Source organism: Muntiacus reevesi, chromosome X (genome assembly GCF_963930625.1).
Source record: "Muntiacus reevesi chromosome X, mMunRee1.1, whole genome shotgun sequence".
Classification (NCBI taxonomy): domain Eukaryota; kingdom Metazoa; phylum Chordata; class Mammalia; order Artiodactyla; family Cervidae; genus Muntiacus; species Muntiacus reevesi.
The window spans coordinates 134752615-134757795 of record NC_089271.1 but is presented as its reverse complement, the minus strand read 5'-3'; positions in this window follow the sequence as shown (position 1 = coordinate 134757795).

The following is a 5181-nucleotide window of genomic DNA, read 5'->3' as shown; positions in this document are numbered from 1 at the left end:
GGATACAAAGTTACCATGACTAGAGGTGACCAGGGATGGGGGAGGGTTAGGGCCTAAGCCAGGACCCAGACATGGAAAATCAGTTTCAGAGCCCTAAGCTTAAGGCACACCACACTCCTGGAATGAACCTGCCTTCCTCAGAATGACATGCTGGTGAATGCAGACTGCAGGGATTGCAAGACTGGTGGCCTCTCTCCCTTGGGGTTGACGTAACAGAGCCTCACTACTTCTGCCCACACAGAAGCCCAGACGGAAAGATTTGGGGCTCTGTGTCCCAGGGTGCAGCCTGTAGGCCCTGTGGGGAGGGGCATGAGGCCTCCGAGCTAAAGGGGACCTGTTAGCTTGAGTAGTGTCTATTTAAAGAAAAACATACAGTAGAAGTGTTGTGAGTTTAAGTTGGATCCAGGGTCTTCTGGGGACTAGATCCCAGGACACAGCTACTCTGTTAGCTCTGAGGAAACTGCTCTGAGGAGGTAGCAGAGAAGTCAACATGATTTTGGCTAGGAAATACGTGCAATCGAGCACTCACATTGGTAAAAATTACTGTGAAACACAGATATCAGATATAACAAGTTAATGCTTTTCATGCTTTTCTGTGTTTGGGAAGATGTAAGAATCTGGGGTCACTGAACCTTTTCCTGAGGTATCCGTGTAACTAAATAAAGGCCAGCTTGTCCAAATCATCGTGTGCCTCATCCTGTTTTTCACTCTGAATTCCTTCAGAATGCAGTATCATTCAACAACCAGAGGTTACAACTTAACCCCATAAAACTGGCTGTGATCAATGCTGTTTGACTTAGGGATTCTAATTCATTAGAGGCCACAGTGGGAATTTCTAAAGTGCTTTAGGTCTGTGTCCTCAGATGTGACATATTTGAGCTGTTTGGGCTTGATGTCCAGGATGAGCAGGCTCTGAACTATTTGTGGATTTCTGTCCCAGGATGGAGTCTCTGAACTATCTGTGGGTGGGGGTGGAGTGGGAGGTCCTTGTCCAGTGTGTTGTGCCTCTGAGCTGTTTATGTATCTGTAAATGAGAGTGTTCTTGAGAGGAAGGCTGGATGGATCCCACTCTCATGGGTCTTAGAAGTAGACCTGTGATTTCACAATTGCTATGATTTCTACCATGCCTCCCTACAGAGATAAAAACTTGGGGCCCCATCCTCAGGGAGAGTAAGTGATGTGCGGTTCCCAGGAGCTCATGGTAATAATCCTGATGAAAATGTTAGGTACTTATAATAGGGAAAAGGAGTCCAGAATGTCGGTGGCTAAAAGACCTGGAAGGGAAAAGCCTGCGAAAATAGAACAAAGGAAGGTCTGAGGGCTGGAGTGAGAACCTCAGGTAAAACAAACAGCACTCGTGGCTGGCCCATTTTACATAGGACAGGCCCAGGGAGAGAAAAACATATAAAAAGAGGGGCCAAAGCTCTCTTCTCGCTCTCTCCCTCGTGCTGGGGCTCTCTTCTCTTCGCATCTTTGGATCGACGTGCCCTCACACCTCGAAGATGGATTTTCCTGCTATTGTCTAAATGAAAAAGAGCTGTAACACTGAGCTGTAACACTGATTTAAGAGCTATAACACGGTCCATTCGAGACCTGAGAGTTATAACACGGTCTGTGCAAGACCCGAGAGCTGTAACATGCTGAGGGGGCTTTAATGTCCGTCACTTCAAATCTTTGTAGTGACGAGACAAAAACCGAGGAGCATACACTCGCCTGACAAAACAAAACTTGCTGACATAACTACCACCCTTGATAGGGGCCCTGTGACCAAAATTGTGTTCACACACTCACTCACTTAATCTGCCAGCCCACAACAAGCAGGGCACCGTTTGCAGATGGGAGCCCAACCTAGAGCCCAGTGCAGATGGAAGGTCTCAACATATGAGGAGGGGAGAAACTGGATGTAAGCTTGGGCTCCTTGGAGGAGGCAGGGAAGACTCAGCACAACCCTGGCCAGGTAGTGGCGGAAGGGGGCGTTTGCACAGGGCCAGAAGGACCCTGTGACTGATGCACTGTCAGGATAGGTCTCTGTGTCTCCCCATCACACACCCAGCTCATTCTGGATATATGGAATGTGACCTTCTCATTCCCTGGGAGGTGGTGTTGAAAGTCCAGGGGTGAACCTCCAAGCTCGGGGGGGGGGACCTCACATTCGCCAATTTGAATGAGGCTCCCCCACAAATGCAGAGATCCCTGCCTCTCTTTCCCCCATTAAAGCATTCATTGGCATTGAGGTCAGCAGGAGGGCAGTTTGGAAAGGACAGGTTGTGAGGGACCCTATGTGCAGCATGAGTTTCCCCATGACTGGAACATGTCCTTGTCTTGAAGGGCAGAGGCCCCTGATGTGTGTCAAAGGAACATGACTCAGGCCATGGGCAAGTGAGGCATTCCCTAGAGGTGGTCCCTGGGGAGGGACCGCTTTCCTCCTGTAGAGACAGGTACCTCATCCAGTAGCAGGGCTGGGGGCCCATGCTGCTGCTGCTACTGCTAAGTCACTCCAGTCGTGTCCGACTCTGTGCGACCCCATCCCTGGTATTCTCCAGGCAAGAACACTGGAGTGGGCTGCCATTTCCTTCTCCAACGCATAAAAGTGAAAAGTGAAAATGAAGTCGCTCAGTCATGTCCGACTGTTCGCGACCCCATGGACTGAAGCCTACCAGGCTCCTCCGTCCATGGGATTTTCCAGGCAAGAGTACTGGAGTGGGGTGCCATTGCCTTCTCCGTCGGGGCCCATAGGTGGGTGCATAACTAAGTGGGGACACTTTGCCTCCAGAAATAGTCTCCCTGCTCCTGTCTAATGCTCTAGCTTTGTCTTTCTCCCTGACAACTCCGTGCCTGATACCTAGTCCTTTTTTGCCTTTGCAAGACTGAATGTGACCTCACTCACACCATGAGGGTCCTTGTTCTGTCTCTCTTGAGGGTATCATCAACTGACATGGATGTTCACTGGGAGCAGCAGGGGGGATTCCCCTTGAGAGTGGGGGATTCGAGGAAAGGCACACTCAGCTTCAGAGGGCCTATGGTTTTCTTGGGGGTAAACCAGGAGTTCCTCAACAATCATTGTGTGATCTGGGCCTCTGAAGAAAGCATGGGGCTTCTCATTGTAAGAACCCTCCTGGGGCTCAAGTCCTCCCCATGGCCAGTAGACCCTATGGGACCTGCCCCTCTTTACCTCTCTCATCAGATCTCCTGGATCTCCCTCCATCATGCTGTGATAGTCACATCAGCCTCCTCATTGTTTTCACACACACGACACTGATATCCACTCCCCAGTTTTTCCACTGGTCATTATCTCCATCTGAGGTACTTTTCTCCTAGCTAGGCATCTCCTTCAGGCTTTTGCTCAAATGTCACAATCTTAGAAAGAACTTCCCTGACCAGTCTTTCTAGACATGTTCTCCTCTCTCTATTTCACTATCCTGATTTAATTTTCATCACAGCAGTTACAAACACCTGAAAAATTACTTAGACTTTGGGGCTGTATGATCCCAACAGAATGTAAGTTCCATGAGGGCAAGATTTTCTCCTTCCTAACACTCATAGTTGTGCTTGACACATACTTTGGAGACAATGAATGAATGACAGAATGAATAACTTTAAACTTGTTGAGAGAGGCACAGCTAGACAGGCTGAGGATTCTGCTAGGGAACATATTCAGGGATGACAAGATGATGACAAAGCTGTGGTCTTTATCTCACCTACATGGTGTCCTTGGGTCCCCTTGGAGATGACCCCTTTCCTAACAGAATGGAAAGTCCTGTTATCCTTTCACATATCACTTGCAGTCAGTGACAGAGGCTGTCCCCACACCAGGCCTTCGGATCCCGTTCTCCGAAGCTTTATCTCTCCTGCTGAAGGAGGAAACAGACAGAACAGGCTCCATCTTGAAAGCATTACCCCATCTTGGGCTAGACTGTCGGCTTTGAACTATATGCCCAGTGTCTATGGAAACACCATACCAACTGGAAAACTAGACCCCCTTGGATGGAAGAGCCCCAGGGCTCGTACCTAGACTATCTGTCACCTAAAAGAACACCCTAATTATCTGTGTAACCAAATAGAAACATAAATTCTATCATGCTTATTGGGATATGACCGCAGGCCTATTGATAATTGTCCACCGAACTACCTAGGCTTAAGGCACACGAATCATGGGTTTAAGGCAAACGAATCACAGGTTAACTTTGATTGTATTTTTCTTTTCCTTTGTTCAGACTAGTTTCAGAGAATTTGGGAAGGTGGGTTTGAGCACATACATTTAGGGTATATAAGGTTTTCACAAGGGGCTAAGAGGAGACTCTGCCTTGGGCCTGCCGGTGTAATAAACTGCACTCCACTATCTGCATTGTCCTTCTGAGTGAGTTTGTTTCCTGGAAATCGTGGCTACAACACTGCCAGTTGGGGGACTGCAGCTAGCTTTCCCCATGAGACCTATTCTGTATTAAATAGGAAAGCACAAACAAGCAACAATGCCAATGCCCAGCACAGAGAAAATTCCAAGAATGCTTCCTGTTACAATAGTGGCCACCACAGAGGAGTAATCTTCAGTTTATGAAGACTTTTCTCTGAGTCCAAGAGTGTGGCCATCACGTTTTCCTCCTGACTTTGTCTTTCCTTCCTTTGCTTATCATCCTGGGATGCTAAGGGTATTTACGTTTGTTGTTCCTCAATCTCACCACCAAGGGGCGCCCGAGATGAAACAGTTCTCTCCTGGGATGTACCACTGAGGGGAAGCGGTGGAACCACCCACTCTGGAAGGTACCATTGGGGGAGTGCCTGTGACAACACAGAGGGTGCCCTGACAGCGCGTCCGGCCTCGACCACAGTTCCCAGCGGAGGCGCTCATGGCGCCACTGGATCCAACCGCATTCGCTCCACTCCGTCTTCCGGCCTCATTTGAATTCGAGTGGACACCGATATTAACCTGCATCTTAGTCTCTTTTCCAACTCCACCTCTTCTTTTATACATGGTCACATCCAAGGTGGGGATAGCTACAGAGCGAGAGATTGGCTGCCGCTTTGGGGGTGCGGCGACCGGGAGATTACGGGAATTAGCTCTTCCGGGGCGCGAGTACACGCGGAAGTCCAGCTACTCCCGCCTTCCTTACTCTCCTGCTGAGTTCCCAATTGGCTGCCTGTCTTAGACAGGCACTGAGCTCGCAGAGCTAGAAATCCGGGCGA